Genomic DNA, 19,286 nt, shown 5'->3' with positions numbered 1-19,286 from the left:
ACTCATGGTTTATGAGGAGACTTAGCTTTACCTCCACGACACACCTCCAGAAGGGCTTGGCCACTGCAAAGGAAGAAGGAATTTGCAGCTGGTATGGACCTCTGGAGTAAATGGGGAGAAAAAGGGAGTCATGCCTCTCTGAGATCCCATCCCTTCCTCGTACAGTCAATGGGGCAGCTCACCAATGTAGTGCCCCTTACATAGGCTACAAGCAAAATCTAGAAAATTCATTTCAATGGGACTCCTTGTGGAGTAGGGTACTGCTCAACCAAGAGCACAGGTGGCAAAATCTGGCCCCGAGATAGCTTAGAAGCTTCAAACCACTGGTTTAATATGGACACCCAATTCTTTAACACTCTCAAAGCAAGTGTGAAGCTTGCCATTCAGGGCTTGTGTTCACTGGAAATGCTTTGCTGGCCTAGCTGTACTGGTATAGCTGTGCCAAGAGTGCCCCCAAGTGGAGATGCAGCATAAACCAACAGAAGGAGTTCTGCGGCTGGCAGAACCACCTTCCCGAAAGATGCTAGCTACACCAGCAGAACATCTCCTCTGTTGGCATAGCTGCGTCTACATCGAGGGTTTTACTGGCATAGCTATGTTGGCTAAGGTGTGTGTGTTTTTCCCATACTCCTAGCTGACAGAGCTATTCTGGCAAAACTTTGCAGTGTAGACTGAGCCTCAGATTGTAGGAATAACTGGTAAGTGAATGGAAAAGGAGTACTTGTGGCACCTTAGAGACTAACAAATTTATTTGAGCATAAGCTTTCGTCAGCTACATCTCATTGCATCGGATGTATTCACTGAATGCATCCAATGAAGTGAGCTGTAGCTCACGAAAGCTTATGCTCAAATAAATTGGTTAGTCTCTAAGGTGCCACAAGTACTCCTTTTCTTTTTGCGAATACAGACTAACAGGGCTGCTACTCTGAAACCTGGTAAGTGAATGTCTGTTCATCAGTTAATATGTATTGGGTTGTAGATTATCAGTCTAACTAGGAAGACCAGAACAGAGTCTGGGTGAATGCACAAGCATGAAAAAATGCAGCCCAATAGCAGGTGTTGGGTATTCACACAAATAACTCTTGCCTTTCTTCGTTTACTAAGGGATGGAAGACTTGGATTTTATTTCTGGCTCTACCAGGCCCCTGTCTACAGTAGAGCTTTGCACCGTTACAATTCACAACGGTTGGCTGAGCCATTAGAACTTGTAAGAGTGTATTGTTTTCATTCTGGCTAATGTAAACCACATCAGCCTGTTCACACACAGCACTTCCTCCATCTTTTGCAACGCCAGTGCACTGTGGGTAACTACTTTACTGTTCCCTGATGCAGGAGTTGGAGCAGTAATCCACAGTGCTGTACCAAAAAAAACCACTTTAAAGGTAAACGACAGGCACCAACTTTCCAAAGTGCTGGGGGGTGCTCGACCTCCCAGCACTGTCCCAGGCCCTGCCCCCGCCCCCACTCCATCCCTTCCCCAAAGTCCCACCTCCACCCCACCTCTTCCTGCTCCACCCCCCCACCCCCTTCCACCCCCTCCCGTAGCGTGCCATGTCCTCCCTCCTCCCCCTGGCCTCCCTGCCTCCAGCATGCCACGAAAAAGCTGTTTTGTGGCAGGCAGGAGGCACAGGGAAGGATGGGGAGGCACTGACCCGTGCGGCCCAGCAACGGGTGGAAGGCATTGGGGCATGTGTGGGGGGAGCTGCTAGGGGGGCTGGCAGTGGGTGCTCAGCACCCTCCCTTTTTTTCCCTGTGGATGCTCTAGCCCCAGAGCACCCACGGAGTCGCGTCTATGATGTGAACTGTCCAAATAGTCATAATGCCGTATAAGACAGCACCTATTTTGTAAAATTACAAGGCATAGGTATAGCATACAAATGTTATTGAACCAGAAAAAGATTTAAGATACAGCACACACTGCAATTTATAAAACAGAAAAGTCGTGTGCATGGAAGAGTGGAAGGTGTGGCCTTCCCCTTTCATGAAGCACCTTAGCGCAGGACTGTGTCTTTTTGCGTGTTTGTACAGAACATATCACAATGAGGCCCTGAAGAAGAGTTTTGTGTAACTTGCAAGCTTGTCTCTTTCAGCAAAAGAAGTGGGTCCAATAAAAGACATTATCTCACCCACCTTGTCTCTCTGTGAGTGTGAATCATTCCATGTGGTGTTAATCCTGATGCCTAATTGTCAGGGCTGATTCCCCACTCTGGCACTTTGAGTGCAGAAGGTGGGGCCCCACAAGGATTCTAAAAAATTAATACTGGCCACTCCAGGCTTGTATTAAACTGGCAGGTTACAGCTTTTCTCTGGCCTTGGCTTGGTAAACACTGCCACCACCCAAGTGAAAAACTGCCTCTTGCAAAACCTGGAAAAACTCACTTTGGGAAGTTTTCCTTGAGGCCCGTCCCTCGGGGAAGCCTAGAAAGAAAACAAACAAAAGGGAAACCCAGCTGTTGCCACCAGCTAATGGAAAAACAGAGCAATTCCAAAAATTAAGCACCCAAAATAGCTTTCTTGGGGGTTCAGCTTAAAGGTGGCAAACAAAAGCATCTGGGATTAGCACAGAGGAGTCCACAAGCCTTACAGAAAACAAAATAAATAAACCTAATCGCGTCTATCTAAACATTCCCTGTCCCAATGAATCCTTCTAGGTATGAATGATGAATTTTCATACCTGATCCAAACTTTACACAGCAATCCAGCTGCCCCCGTCTCTTCAGCCCAGAGAGAACAACAGAGAGACAAAGGGAAAGCTTTTTTCCCCATTTTAAGAAGTTCTGGCCTTCCCATTGCTCTTTTGGTCAGGTGCCCACTCCCTTTTCTTTACCTGCGGGCTTTTTAACCCTTTACAGGTAAAGCAAGCATCCACCAAGAGGGACTTAATAGCTAACTGGCTGGCTGGGTGTCCATAAAAGGGAGCTCCCTCCCCTCCTTCACTGATCACACTAATGATGATAGTTACATGTCAGAATGAAGTATTACACAGCTGATCATTTTTGCCGATAATGGGTGGGGCTTAAGAGAGTGGGAGGAGCTAAGGCACCGCCACTTTTTTGTAATTGGACTGTGGTCTGAAGATATGCCTTCTGAGAATTTATGAAAGGACAGGGCTGTAAAGGAGAGGAAACACAAATAAATATAAACCTTGAGAAAGTCCAGGAAGATTTACATTTTGCCATCCAAGATAAATGGACAAAGACTAAGAAAATATCGCTGCATACGACTGAAGGTTTAATGCTGCTTTGTGTGTGTTTTAAAACTTTTAGGGGCTAGGCTAGGAGATTCAGCCTAAGAATTCCTGAGGTTGAAGTAAAAATCAGGTACTCCAAACAACTTTTTGTTTGAAGTTCAGTGTTCATCTGGCAAGGCCTTTTGCAGCATGTATGGAAGAATTCCATCCAAGACATTTTGAAACCTTGTCTTAGGAAAATAAAATGGTGGGGAAAGAAAACCAGTCTTTTTTTTTTTTTTTGGAACAACTTGAAGAATGTTATTAATTTTGCAAAAATTACGGTAGCTTCTTTTATCCCAGAAGTACCACCAAGAGGCTTCACCTTTTGCCCATCTGAGGCTGAATACTAAACACATGACAGACTAAAATATGATGGAGATATTCTCTAATCTAGAGGGAGGTCTTTCAGACCAGCTCCAGAGAAATTCCAACCTCACAACTCCCCTAAAAGCTATTACGTCATTAACAATCCTTAGTATTTAGACAGCACTTTATGTTTTGAAAGCATTGTACATTAATCTTCAATGTACAACATTAATCATTTGTCACAGAGCCCTTGTGAGATGGAAATAGATTTTCATTGCTGTTTTAGAGATGGGGAAACTGAGGCACAGACCAACTAAGGCCTACCTATTCAGGAGGTACTAATTTTGACTATCAAGGAATTCAACGTTAGTGGATACTTTTGAGAGATTAGGTCTAGGTGATTTGCACAGTGCTACCGAGAAGACTCAGGGCTTGTCTGCACTTGAAGCGCTCCACAGGAGGACAGCTGCAGGACTGCAGCAGTGAAGCTGTAATACCTCATTGTAAACAACCCCGACTCTCTCTGTAGCATTCTGCAAATCACCTAGACCTAATCTCTCAAAAGTATCCATCTCCCTGAGAGGCAATAGGTAGGTCAACGGAAGAATTCCTGTCGACTGGGCTCAGGGTACACTGGGGCTTAACGACGCTGCTCAGGGTTAAGTCGGCTTAACGACGCTGCTCAGGGTTGTGGACTTTTCATACCCTCGAGACACATAGCTGAGTTGACCTGACTTTTTTAGTGCAGACCAGGCCTCAGTGTCAGAGTTAGGGTTAGAATTCAGGATTTCCTGCTTCCCAGGCCTGTACTGTCTACCAGATTATACTCCATGACACACACAGCAATACAACTGGCCTTGTATTCAGCTGTGACTCTCTGAGTACTTTTCCCAGACCTGAGGAAGAGCTCTGTGTAAGCTTGTCTCTCTCACTAATAGAAATTGGTCCAATTAAATTGATCCACCCACCTTGTCTCTCTAACACCAAGCAATAGTATATACAACCAGCAGATCAGCTTACCACAAATCTGTCTAGAGATAGATAAACACCTCAGTCTCTCTCTATGATGTCATTTGAAGGTTTTGCAATTAGTTAGCTCTGGGTTTGCAGGACTATGAGAATAAGTTCCATTAACTTATGTAATGAGATTTATTGTTCTCTTTTAGGAAGAAATCTTTTGGGCTTTTAGCTGAACTATTTGTCTACTTGTACTAGACAATGTAAAGAATGCAAAGAAATATACCACAGGTCAGTATTTCACATCTCTGCTCTCCTCCATAGCAGAGCAATGCTTTATAGCTGTGTGGGAACACTGTAGGGCTGTGTGAAATATTACACAGGTTAAACATTAGCCTACTAAGTTGGCAGCAGAGTGTTTTATACAACATTTTTTGCATCAAGGGCTTGTTGAACTTGGGCACTACAGGCCACATGCTCAGCTGGTGTAAATAGGTGAAGCTCCATTTACTTTACTGGAGCTCTACCAGTTTACACAAGATGAGGATCTGGGCCTGTGTTTTTTGCACTATGTGGATGCCTGTGAACATTTCAAGGCAATTTTTCATGACGTATTTTGAATTTCAAGCTGTGATTGGCTTAGGGTGAAAAAATGGTTTAAGTCACATTGCTATTTCTTCTGTTTTTGCATTTCTTCGCACACTGGAAAAAAGGGGAACTGGGTGTGTGGGGTAACTGGGTCTATGGGTGTGTCCGGAGGAAGATGGGAACAGGTCAGTGGCTGAGCTGGGGGTGGAGAAGTATGAAGGGAAGAGCTGGGGACAGTTATGTTTGTGGGGTGACCAGGGGACAGTTGGGTTGGGTGGCTGGAGTAACTAAGTTTGTGTGTGTGTGTGTGTGGGGGGGTAATTGGGGGATAACTGAGTGGTAGTTAGGTCTCTGGGGGTGTGCAAGTGGGTAGCTTGGGGGAGAAGCTGGGGCCAGCTGGGACTGTGGTGGTGTCTGGGATCTTTAATGACCACAACTATTCAGGCCCTTTGTATAACCCCTTATCAGCAGTGATTTTTTTTTGTCCTAACCAGTGTAACTCAGCAGAGAACCCTCCTGTTCTCAGTACAGTGTAAACAACCTCCCACCGGATAGCATGGCTAAAAGCAGGGAGTACAGCATGAGAAGAAGGGAATAACATTGAGGCTAGGATGGTTTTGTTGCTTGGATAGCTCAGAGGACTCACAGGACAATAAATTAATGTTGTGCTCCTCCCTTGCGGGAGGACACTGTCTGGGCTATCAGTGCTGTCGTTCTCAAAGGCACAGATTTCTGCATGCTTTTAGCTCTGCTGTAACGTGGGCGATGTTGGAAACGAGTGTCTCACTGCACTCAAATGCGTTATTGCCCAGCAGCGTCACGGGGCTCTGTACAATCACAGGGGCTGGTTTTGCTGCCACCTACACTGGTGCAAATCAGGAGTCCCTCCATTGAGTCCCACCAGGGCAAAACTGTGAGTGAGATCCAGAATCAAGCCCAAACTCTGCACAATGGCCACAAATGAAGAAGAACTGAAGACAGTAGGAACCCCATATTGCTCCAACTTTGGGCCGGATTCTTTGCTGTGGCTGAGCTCCTGCGGCACAGCAAAAGAGATAGGAGGTAATCAGGGAGCTGGGTATGTCACTCCAATTAACTGGCCAGTTCTGCCCCAGCCCCAGCCGAGCTTAGGACAGCCCAGGAGCTACTTTTAACTCTACCAGCTGATGATGGCCCCCAAGGGACTGCGTGCCCATTTGGGATTACTGGAGCAATCTGCTGGAGCTCACTACTTCAGAACAATAGGCCCTAGGTGGGCACGGAATAACAGAGGCCCCCAGAAATAGACCCACATTTTTAAATGTGTCCTAAGTGCCAGATTTTTAAACATATGTAAGTGTCTAAAGAAGGAAGTTAAGCACCTAGTAGGATTTTTAAAAGAGCTGAGATACCTAAATACCTTAAAAAATACAGCCATAAGTGGCTTGTCTGAGCCCACATAGGGAATCGGTGGCAGAGTTGGGACTAGAACCGAGGATTCACAGCTCTTAGGTTTGTTTTCTAAGCACCAAACACTCCTTCCATGAGAGGAACACTCTTGTTTTGATCACAGACAGGAGATGTTAGGCTGTAAAAATCACAGTGATTGAAAGTTCTAATCCACACCTGGATAAAATACTTCAGTGTTCTGTAGTAATCATCCTAACCTCTTACAGGTTGCAATTGTGTTTTCTGGGCCATGACTAGAATAAGGCGATTCTCCTTTGGTGTGTTGCCCTGCACCAAGTCCACCCAAAGCCTCCAGTCGCAGTGAAAAAGAGAAGCATGGCTGTAGCCTCGAAAAATAAGGCTCTAGGCACGAATGTAGCAGGGGAGGCTTGCGAAGACCTTTCTGGTAAGTTGAATAACCGGAAATATTTAATCAATCTCTGAGAAAAGAAGGTCCCTTCTGCACAGCCAGGATGTTTGTGAAATTCCTGCTCCGTTTATTATGATGCTGAGTTTCAGCTGTATGTTTTATTAAACACAGCTGTGACAGATTACTTGACCATTAACACTCAGCCAGCCTTCACTTTAAAACTTGCCCAGCACTGTGAGCTTTTCCTAATGGGTTCCTGCTGCTGCCAGCTCCATAATCTATACCAGCACTGCTTTACCATACTTCTTATTTCCAGAGATGAGTCTAATAAAAATAAGCATGGCTGAGCATTAACAAGATGGCTCCTTTCTTAGCTGAAATGTTGACCTCAACCAGGGCTCTCCGAAGCAAGGATCCAGGAATGCTTCCGCCAAGAAGACATCAGCTTCTGAAGCAAACTCTTAGTATTCATGTGCAACTTCCTCTATCCAACTTTCCAGGGACACATTTGAGCTTTTTGCTATGTAAACTGTGTTTCAGTACAGCACAAATCACTGCATGATAGTTCCCATGCAGATTAGAATAGAGGGTAGATCCTATTGTGAAAGCAGGGAACATAAAGCTGACATGCTTGGTGGATTTGAGGGTTTTCCATACAGTGCTGAACGAGCAGTTTCTCAGGCTTATAAAGCGCCAATGCCTGGTGGAGTTGTAAAAGTTTGTTAATCACTGTCAGTACAGCATCTGGCTCACTCAGACATGTTTAGATTCTTCTGAACGCCCTGAAACATAGGCCAACATTCTCTTCAGTTTGCAGGGGCTATCTGTGCAGTTACCGTTAGCCATAATGGGAGTTGTGCCCATGTGAGTGAGATTCCCAGAGGACTGCAAAGAAAATAAAAACCCCATAACACCACAGCATTGCTAGATTGGTGATGTGAAATAGTCAGGACACAGAAATATGTAATGCTTGGATCCACACTTTGTGAAAGAACCAAAAACAAAACATGAACTTGCCTGAACTTTGTTTTTTATATTATTGAGCAAAGGGGTGGATTCTGGTTTCAGTTACTGATGTAACTCTAGAATAACTATGGAAGTCAACGCAACTGGCTCAGGGTTACATCAATACCAGTTGCTTCAGAAAGAGACACAAGAAACCCCATACTGGACAGTTGTGGGATAAATTGCCCACAGGGGAAATTTCTTCCTAACCCACATTAGTTACTGGTTGGTTTATGACGTGAAACGTGAGGGTTTTATAGCTCTGAAAATGCCCATCCAACCAACCAGCCAGCCAACCAACCATCTACCTAACATCATTGTGGATGTTCCCATAGTCCATATGTCAAATCCTTTTTCAAATCCCCCTAGTATCTTGGCCTCAGTGAATTCCCCAGGTTAATGTATTGTGTAAAAAAGGATACCGATTTTGACTCTTTCCTTTCAATTGCATGAACTGTTCCCTTATTTTAACATTATGAGAAAGGATAAAGGGCAGCCATCTATTACCCTTCTCTGTAACACTCGTTATTTTGTAATGCATCCCCTCTTAGGCTTTGCTTATACACCAGCGTGGTACCACTTTCTAGCTGAATTGTTAATCATTCTCTTTACCTATCTCAGAACTCCTACTTTGGCTGCACCCTTGAGATTTCAGCCACTAACTATTTCTCAGTAACTATTGCTTACCAAGTAATCTTCAGGAAGATGTAATGTAGGAATAGGAGCTAGGGTTGCCAACTTTCCAATTTCTGGAAACTGGACACCCCTGCTCCACCCCCTCCCCCTGAGCCCCTGTCTGTTCACTCCTCTCCCCAATCCCCCCTGCACTCAGCCCGGGGACCGCTGCACTCTCTCCATCCCACCAGTTACCTGTGGGGGGAGGTTCTCTCCTTCCACTGCACCTGCCCCCCAGCACGTTCAGCCCCTGTCCCTGGCAGTCGGGCCCAGGTGCGGGGTGGCCTGACACTGCCATCTCCCATAGCCAGGCTGTCTCTCAGGCAACCCAGCTGCTCAGCGTGGCGGCTGGGCTCTCACGCCAACCTGGAGTGGCCGTGGGAGAAGTGGGTGGTCCTGTCCCTTCGGCTCCCCAGCACATTTCCAGCTCAGTCAGCCTCTGACCCTGGCGGCCAGGCCTGGGTGGGGAGTGGAAGGGGCGGGACCATCTACTTCTCCAGCTGGTGGCTCTGCTGTGGGTCAGTGTGAGAGCCCAGCCACCCCAGCCCGCGAGAGAGAAAGCCTGGCTGTGAGAGGCGGCGGCAGCAGTGGGAGAAGGACAGAGCCTCTCTACCTGCCCCGACAGGCCAATCTGGGGGGCAGGGGGGGCACTTGCCCCCACATGCCCCCCTATGTGTCGCCCCGGCTCCTGCAGGCAGCGACTGGACTTTTGTTGTCCCATCAGTGTTTCTAACCAGACGCTGTCAGGTGCCGTTTTAAACTGGACTTTCCGGTCGAAAACCAGATACCTGGCAACCTACTGGGCGCTCCTTACAAGAAAGACTGTAAGCTCAAAATACTATACCAGGCCCATCTCTGGAGTTCAAAGGCCTACAGAACCGTGGAAGAGGTGCAGCAACAACATCAAAGCTCTCATTTGGGTCTGTGAAATAACCCTCAGGATAACGTTGGAAATTCACTGAAGGGATCATTCTGCTTGTGAGAGTAGGGCCATCCTGTTGGCAGGGTTCATGGAGAGGTTGGAGCATGGAATAAAGATAACTCCCTTCCTGGGGCCAAGAACAGATCTGGCAGTTGTGGAGGGGGAAGAACGGATGATGATACGTTGTTGCTGTCATGCCATGCCATTGGTCCAGTATGTGATAATGTAGCAACACCAGACATAGAAAGCAATGTTGGCAGTGAAAGATCACCGTGCATGAGAGCAATATGATTATTCTGTGACTCTGTGCTATTCTTTTTGATGTTGACATGGCGCTGCAGCTGTTAAGAGCTGAATCCCACTCCCCAAAGTAGCAATGGCCTCATTTTGCACAGCTTCAAAGACCAGCTCCAAGCTTTAAGATAACAACCCAATTTTCCTGCCTGCTTGAAGCCCATGAACATAATGCATCTGTGATAATTGCTGACTAATGGTGGCAGTTTGTATGAAGAAATGAGCATCAGTGGAACATTAGTGAACTGCTGAAATAACCATGTAAACCAGTACTAGAAGATGATGAAAGTCTATCAGTATATAACAGAAGAAAGGAATAAAACCTCTTCACTATAATCCTCCTGCTTTGGGAGACTGCTCTTGTGAAACAAGACATTGGTTCTACATGTGCCACTGTTTAGGGATAGCTATAAGAACTTTCTCTGCTTAGAAGCCAGAAATCACAAACGTTGAGGTGTTGTTATGGTCAGAGAAGTGGGGTGGTCTTGAGAATGACATCTTCTTACTCTGCCTGTCTGTTTCCTGTGAGTGAGACTGTATGAGCATGTGGCTAAGCACTTACCCAAACAATCCCACGGAAGCCACAGGGTCTACTCGCATGTGTACTCTCTAGGGCAAGGCGGGTTCAACAGTATTTAAAGACACAAAGAGCCAGATTATCTAATATCTTCGGGCCAGATTCAACCACCTGTTATCCATGCTAAACACTAATTTAATCTGGAAGTAACCCCATTCAAATAGTTGAGTACTCACAGAGCAAGTGGCTACTCAATATAAAGGTTGCAGAATCAGGTCCTCTATTTCATGAACCAAACGAAGTTTCTACTCCCATTAGAACTACAGCGCTAATACAACTATGGAAGAGGGAGAAGAACCTTGCTCTACCTCATACTCCATTCATAAAATTGCCATTCTAACTGAGATTGCAGAACTGGCAAACAGAAAAATTATCGTTCTACTTGCAAAACATAAGGCCAGATTTTGCCGTCTTCCTCAGGACAAGTAGCACCTTACCTCATGATTAGACCTGTGGCAATCAGTGTGAGCATTCACAGAGCAAGAGACTCCTCCATAAAGGTGGAGGAACCTGGACCTTAATATGGAAGTCATTAAAGCAACATAAATATGGAAGTCCACAGTGTCATTTTTATATTGTCACTTTATAGAATATAGCTGCAAATTCAGATAAAGGGCCTTGTAGAGAATACATGTCACCATTTATTTCATTCATGTAAATATTTACACTCAGTTAACTCCTATCAAATGATCTCATCATGTGAATTTATGTGCTGAGCTCTTGATATGACCAGGTTGCAAAGATTGCATTTCAGAGCAGATAGAAAAGTGCACAGTGATTTATACTGACATATACTGTTTCTCACAAAGCAAAATGCTTATTAGAAGTTCCACAAGTTTCCCTCAACATTAATTTCCTGTTTAATTTAATAGGTGGAGAGTGTCAATGTTTTGTGCACTTAAGGGATCATTTCTGTCCCCGATTCTAACTCCCTTATGAAACAGACCCATATGTGATCAGGCACAACCCAGGCTGTTTACTTCTCATTTCAACACATGGTTTCTAACTTTTTGACTCCCTTGATTATAAATCTCTCTTTGGCTTAAAAAGTGGAATGCCACTCAATACATGTAGGACCTGATTCTGTGCTCACCTGCTCCAATGTTATCAGGAGTAACACCACTGGAGTTAGAGAGACTAGATTCAGTAGAACGCTAGACACTTTCCCCTGAAAGCAATCAAAAAGGGTTATTGAGTTCATAGGTGCTAGAACTTGGGGTTCTGGGGGTGTTGCTGTACCCCCAGACTTGAAGTGGTTTTCATTATATTCATGGTTTACAGTCTGGTTCAATGGCTCTGAGGCACCGCTACTATATAAATTGTTCCAGCACCTCTGACTGAGTTAGGTGTTAGGAGAAGGCATGATTGATTACATGCGTTCTGTTCAACTAAGAGGGTCAAATATGACTTTAGGGATACAATACCTGCTCTTGCAATGTGATTGATGAAGTAACTAGGAATCCCTTAACAAACCTGCAAGGCACAAACATCTTATTAACATTTTCCCCAAGCATGTTAGCCTGCCCCATCTTTTGTGATAGCAAATTGTGTTGCATACCATTTCCAGAATAGTGGCATACTTAATACATTAGAAGAGATTGTGATCAGGTAAATACAACTGTGAAACAGAACAAATAGCATGTACTGGGTCAGACACATTGGCTAATCAGGCATATATATTAAGATGTGCCAAAGAAAACACACTTCTTCCACAGAGTCTTTTAGTGTTATTTACGCAGCTCTAGCTCAGAATAAATAGTGTGTGCAAGGTCAAGCACTAATAATCACAGACACTACAGATGGGATGTATAGGCCCTAATTCTTGTCCCTGCTGGTGAAAATCAGAAGTAACTAGAGTGGGTTAAGAAAACTGAGATGGAACTGTTCTCTGTCAGTAAATGCAGTTCTGTGGAAATTGGAATGCTTGGCAGAGTTGGGTCAATTTTGCCAACATTTAAAAAGCCCAACAAAGTTGACATTTTCAGAACCAAATGTTTTGATATTTTGCTTTGTAATGGTATTCCATTTCCATTTTTAAATTTTGCATTATGATACACTAACATAAAATTGTAAACGTCAAACATTTTGATAGCTCCAAAAGGAGATTTTCCCTATTATTTTCCTTTGTGGAGAATTTTGAAATTTTTGTGTTTTGTTCCAATTCAAAATGAAAACAGTATTTGAAATCTTGGACTCCTTTGTGAAAGGGAATTTCCATCCTTTGCATGGCTCTAGAAGTAACTTACTGAGTCAGTAGAGTTGTACCAGCCCCATCGGGAAAGTACTTCTCAGAGTGATACACGTGTTATAATACTTTTTTTAATGTATGACTAACAGAAAAGTTTTGTGGAAGGAGGGGGTTTATTTTGGCACAAGTAAAGCTTCATAGCTTTAATCTGGTTTATGAAGTATGGTTAAGGACCATCTACAGTACAAATTGGAGCCTTGTAACTAGGCCCTTTGACTCAGTTGTAATTGTAGTAGATGGGCCTTAACTGTCTCAGCCCTAGACTGAGAGAAGGCAGTTTTGTTTAACTAGTTTGTGATTGGTTATGCAAAACAAGGCTAATTTCTCCTTCCACTTGCACCAATGTCAATCAGGAGAAACTCCGTTGTAGTTTATGGTGTTAGCGTAAATAATGTGCGCAAATAATGTGCTAATAGGTGACTTTTCAAGAAGCATTTAGGTTTTCAGAATCAGGTCACCTCTTTCTTAGCTGTTAGCTTTCTCATCAAAGAGACCTAGAAAAGGCAGCCATGTACCTTGGGCATTATCAGTCTATTGTAAAAATACTGAAACTAAACTCATGACTTGCTAACTTCCATAAACTACTGCATTTAGCTCTTCTTAGAAAAGAGGAATGTTATGCAGTTCAGCATATTAATGCAAAAAACAATGTGAAGAATAATTACTCAATTAAGGTCTCAGAAGGCAGGAAATGTGAATATTAAGAGAATATTGAATAAGAAGCCTTAGCTCTGACCCTTCCCCAAATAATGAGACTGGCTTAAAAATCATGCCTCTTTTTAAAAAAATGCATTTTTGCTTCTTATCATTCTGTTTTTTGAGCCTTTCATGTCCATTCAGGTACTGGTTTAAGCTTTTCTCTGAAACCTTTAGTACTAGAAACTTACTTTTTAAAAATGAAATCTGAGATTCACATGTAATCACCTGACTCCAGGAGCTGGGGCTTTAAGAAAAACCACGAAGTGTTACAAGACACATAATAAAATTGGAGGAGTTGGCAACACTACTGTGAACTATTCTGCTTATCCCTGGCAGAGATCAGGAGAGTCATTTATAGATGGGAAGTATACAAGAAACAGTAATTAGACAATATGGACCAGATTTTTGTCAAAGTTCAGGACAACTGCACCTGTATTCCCCGTCTATAGTCCACTAACTGCACCCACTGACATGCTTCTGGCTCCCCAGCTGTCTCCTCTCTTGGGCAGAGACACATGTTTCTCCCACTCCTGACTAGAGTATTTCCAGGCTGTGAAGTTCCTGCCTATGCTGTGAATCCCACAACTTGTCTGACTGCCTAAGCAGGCCTACTTTGCAGTCTCCTCAGAGTCTGTAACAGCATAATTACCCACAGTTAAGTTACTACACAGCACTTTCTAAGTTAGCACAGTTATTCTTAAGGTAAAAGCCTTACAGAGAAAACATATCAAAAACAATAAAAGAACCTACACGCATGCTAATAAAGTTACCAGAGATCAACCAGCTGGCTGGTGGAAAAGTCCTTCAAACCCCACCAGGGTTTTTTTCTATGGTCACATGTTCATAACTGCCTTGGTTTAGAAGAAGCACCCCATGAATCTGAGAGTCCCTTCTTTATACAGTTTGGGCCTCTTAGATCTGTCCTTGTGTAATGGTTGGTTCCTCCTCCCTGTAAAGTTTCAATGGCTGAGTTCTTGCATACCTGGAGGAGTTTATATTTGCATACATCTTCCCCTAGAAGCTTTCTGAACTTAACTTCCCACTTAACTTTAAAAAGTTCATATTATTTCAAATAGTTCTTTGAAGCTCATAATACTTCAGAGTTTACATTAGTCAGGTCTCCTCCCTAGAGATGTTACGTACAATTCCACAATAATGCGCAGATATTTGCATTTTTAATACAATGAACTCCTAAGCTACTTAAACTTAATTCAGTGTAGTTTAACTTAATTCAGTAAGGTTTGTCCAAGAAATTGCCATAACTGTCACTATCCTCATCTGGGGTAAATCAGTGTAGCTCCATTGACTTCTGATTTACACCATCTGAGGATCTGGCCCTTGGAATATGAAAGGATTGATACAATAAGAAGGATTTCCACTTTTTAAATTTACTTATTTATTTATTTGTAGCATTCTCCTTTCCATCACTAGAAGGAAACCTCTTATTACTGGATTTTTAGGGGACAATGTATCTATATCTGATCTCACCCACAGCCCACATGGTTTATAAAACTTGGATGGCTTGAGTACAGGCACATTCACTCCTCTCTCATCCCAGAACAGAGAAGTCATTCTTATTTTTTAACATTCTTGTGCTGGGTAAAATACAGGGCACCAGTGATCCAAATTCAGCAATTGGCAAGGAGAAGAATATTGTTTATGTCTATTTATTTAACATTGCTGGTAGAAATGTAAACGGGTCAGGGAGTTAAATGGACTGGAATGAGGGCAAACCTCATGTGCTAGGGAGAGTACTGGAGAACACCCCGACAATGCACACTGTGTCTCTGTTCTTAGTCACTAGAGCTGGGCAAGAACAGCAACATTCACAATCATTGTTTCAGTTGAAACCCAGAGCTGGATTCTCCTGTCACTTCCAGCAGTGTAATTCTGGAGCGATTCCATTGAAGTCAATGGAGTCACACCAGTTTAAAAGTGGTGTCAGTGAAAAGGAGACGGCCTTGTGGACTCACTTTTACCAATCTATCAAATCTATTTAGTGGAGATGGACAAAAAATAGGAATTTCCATCTTGTGATGGTGGCTACTGAGCACCAGACCTACACTGTAAATCACGTGTGTGCTCACATGCACACACACACACTCAGAATGATTTGAATGTCAGTGCTCCAATCACTCTCTAACGGGTTCTAGCACAATGACTGGGTTGTGAAGTACAGCTCCTTGGGGGCCTTAAAGGGAATCCCTGTCACATCACAGATCAACTGGAGCTAGGCAACAGTTTGTGGACAAAACTTTTTTCACTGAAATATACAGATTTGGGTTGACCAAAACATTTTGTGAATTCATGTCAAATCACCCAATTGTTTCAGTCGAAAACAAAAACCAAAAATTTTGAAAGAGAAAATCAAAACGTTTCATTTTGATATCTTCCTAATGAAACATTGATATTTTTTATTGGAAATGACTGTTCATTTTGAATTTCACCTCAAAAAAGTTAACTCAAAAAATTAAATGAAACGTTTTGCTTCTGGTCAAGCCAAACACTTCATTAGTCCCAAACCAAAATGTCATTCAACAGCAAACCAAAACAATCAGTTATTTGCACAGCTTTAACATCATCATCCACAATTTATTAATTTCTCTCAGCTATTCTGTCAGATGTACCTCCCATTCTCTTTTGCATGACTGGGATGCTTTTCTTATAAAGCCAACAATACTAATGAGAGTGGACATCTAAATGATATGGATGAGCACAATACCAAGTGACCTTTCTATGCAGGAGAAAAGCCTTTGGTAATGCAAACCAGTCATTTTTGAAGTAGCAAAGTATCTGTGCACTTCCAGGATATTCTAAGTATACCGTGTTTTTATATTTTAATATATTCTCCCCTTATTAAGCCTCCTGCCTCACTGATATTCAGAAAGAAGTTTTGAAATAATACTTGTTGGGATGTGCTCGGGCTCGCAGACATCAGTAAAGCTAACAGCTCATGATGTTCCAGTTTAAACTGTATGTAAATAACAGGCAGGGCTTGATTCAAAACCCAGTTAAAAGAATCCAAATATTCTCAGTCATGTCAGTTGGCTCTGGGTCAGGTGCTAAATGAGCATTGTTTTTGGAGTTTAGTAATAAAATTTCAAGGCTGGAAGAATCTACAGCACACCTCCTAGTATTGCCAGGGTGTTCATCTGGTATTCATGTTAAAGGCCTTATGTATCACTTCTGTTTTACAGCAGTATAATTCCATTGATTTAAGTGGAGTTGCATCAGCACAAAATTGGAGAAACTCTGATGAATCAGAATGTTACAACGGAAGGAGTAAAAACACCATTGATTGGATCATTGAAATCTGCACTGAAAAAAACAATGGATAATCCATTTTATGCAACTCTCCTGCATAGATGGAAAGATTGACTACACGACCTGTTATGTCTTTTCCATCTCTAATTTCTATGATTCTGTAATGATGTGTTGAATAATTGCAAGAACACAGTGGAGAGTACACAACACAGTCAGTATAGTTCAGAGCCAAAGTTCCAGTTATCTTTCAGGAAAGGAGAGTTTTGTTTTGTCTGTTTTTTAACCAGGAATTCAATAGAATTCATCCTAATTCATAGATTTTTTTAAGGCTGGAAAGGACCACTACAATCATCTAATCTGACAACCTGCATAACACAGGCCAGTATATAAATCAGAGCTGCTTTTATCTTGTATAGCTTGCAGGCATCTGAAAAGACATTGAGAACTGAAAATATACTAGCAGTGATAAGCAAATTTTATCTGGTTCAAACCTGTATCCAGTTAGACTCAGGCTGTGTGAAATGACCCAGCTCCTGAAACTATCAACAAATAGAAAGGTGACAAAATCCACAAGTCTGTGAAGATATATCAGTGTTAAACTGTATGGAATTGTGGTGAGAAAGGGAATGAGTATATGTACCCCTGGTTGAGAAGCACTGGTTTAGTCCATGAAAAGATGGAGCGGATATCAATAGCAAGAACCAGTGTCCCATTTTGCCCCTGGGCCAAGTGCTGACCCTCCACCCCCTGTAGATGTTAGAGACCCAGGACATGGTTCAACTGATACCCTGGACATGTCAGGCAGGGGGACTCTATACCCTCTACTCTGTGGTAAATCTACCTTTAGCCCCATGAAAGCATGGGGAAGGAGGTGAGAGATGGATTGGGGTGGATCCCCTGACCAATATCCCTGTGTAAGATGCACACAGAACTCACAGTTGCTGTAGGAGCAGCTACTGAGTGGGTTTCTGGGAGTCTTGTGGACCCACCGCGGCTTCGGGTGAAGGTTATTCTCTTAATCCTATGCCAGGCCCTTTTATTTAGGCTTTGTGGTGTTTGGAGGGAAGGGGAGGCAGACACAACATTTGGTCTGAAGTGGGAAAATGTACAGATAACGCTGAAAGAGACACAGAGACTCTGAAAGCCATTCACCTAGGCCTGGCAAGCTAATTGCCTGGTAGCCCAGCATTGTGGGATTGCTCTGACTGGCAGTTAAAGCACTAGCTATGTTTTCACTTGCAGTAAAACACTGATTGTCAGCCTCAACATGTGCTTTGGTGTCTGAATTGCTTAAAGCTATATTAGGGGCTTGAAAAGTGTCCAGAAGCCATTACTTGCAAGGAGTGACATGTTTTGCTGGCTGTCGCTACAGAAGCTGGGAGCCCTGCTTGCCAGTGTGGACAGCTGCAGCTACTATGCCATCGTCTCAATACCCAGCCCCGCTTCCCTCCACCCAGCCCCCAAGTAACATACCATATCTGTATGGGCTCCATTCTTCCTATATAACAAGAACGTAAACACCATTTGGCCCCTGCAGTTTTAATACTAAACAGTTATTTCTCTGGCCAAAAACTGCCACAGGGAATCGGAGGCCTACGGACCATCTGAAAGACTCCATGGTGCTCCTGTCCATTCAGCACAAAGCCACTTATCAGGGCCAGGGGGAGGAGGGAAGGGGGAGAATTACTGTACAAACAGTCATTCAAGATTAATTGCCTTTCATCTCTTGAACAGGAATTGGCCTTTCAGCCCTAGGATTCAATAAGGGCCTGTTCTGATTATATCTTTTCAGGGGCCTTGTAGGGCCAGGGGTGTTTCTCAGAGGCAGGCTGAAGTCTTCAGGAAAAATGAAATCAGGCTATGAAACACCAAGCTGCATCCTCCAGGCTTTGGAAAATTTATTATGTTAATTGGGACCTACTGCTGTGTGTTTACAATCTCAAATGGTATATAGGGTGTTTGTGTCACATTATTTCCCTTTCCTCTTTGTTTTCTGTGCTCATGCCTTCTTTTCTATCCCTACCTCCTGCCCACCATGCTGTTATTGATTGTTGTGCCAATCTAATTTAGGCCTCAATCCTGCAAACACATTCACCGAGTTTGATAGGGTGACTTGTGTAAATTTCAGTGTTGCCAACTTACACTTTTCTCACAGGTCTCCTGATATTTCTGTTTGACTTAAACCCCCAGCTCCTGGAGGCAAGTGATTACATGAGAATCTCGGCTTTCAGGGGGGTGAGGCAGTAAGTTTCTGGCCCCCATGGTTACAGAAAAAAGCTTGACAATGTGATCCCAGGGGACCCTAATGGCGCAGAGTCAGGAGGGGGGAAAAACCCCAAAGAACCCAAAATGTATTATATATATATATATATTAAAATCTCATGATATTTAAACCACTCACATGATTTTGGGGGCCTGACTCATAATTTTTGAATGTTTGAGGCTGGCGATATTGAGAGTTACTGATGTCCATAAGCGTTTGCAGGATCAGGTAAACCTACATTGTAAACCTCAGGGTAGGAATATTGTCTTCAAAGTAAATAAAGCACCATGCACCCCAGTGGCACTATGTAAATGAGGATTATTTAGAGCCAGATTCTGATCTTCCTGGTGTAAACCTGGAGTAACTCCTTAGACATCTATAGAGTCACTCCAGATTTGCACCAGTAAGGTTGAGATCTTGACCTATATTTATTAGGCACCTTAAGGCTATGTCTACAC

The 19,286-nt window shown here is 43.3% G+C and overlaps 1 long non-coding RNA gene across 1 annotated transcript; it reads left to right on the top strand.

Annotated features, from left to right (window-relative positions):
• The first annotated feature begins 4,713 nt into the window (after positions 1–4,713).
• LOC311519808 lies at positions 4,714–18,905 on the top strand. Its single transcript, XR_014711386.1, has 3 exons — positions 4,714–4,786; positions 6,739–6,917; positions 16,499–18,905. It is a non-coding gene; the product is annotated as an uncharacterized lncRNA (long non-coding RNA).
• The last annotated feature ends 381 nt before the right edge of the window (positions 18,906–19,286 follow it).

This window comes from Lepidochelys olivacea (assembly GCF_965140295.1).
Source record: "Lepidochelys olivacea isolate rLepOli2 genome assembly, chromosome: 4".
In the NCBI taxonomy this organism is placed as follows: Eukaryota; Metazoa; Chordata; order Testudines; family Cheloniidae; genus Lepidochelys; species Lepidochelys olivacea.
Note: the sequence above shows the minus strand (reverse complement) of the source record. Positions and strands in the feature narration are given on the sequence as shown.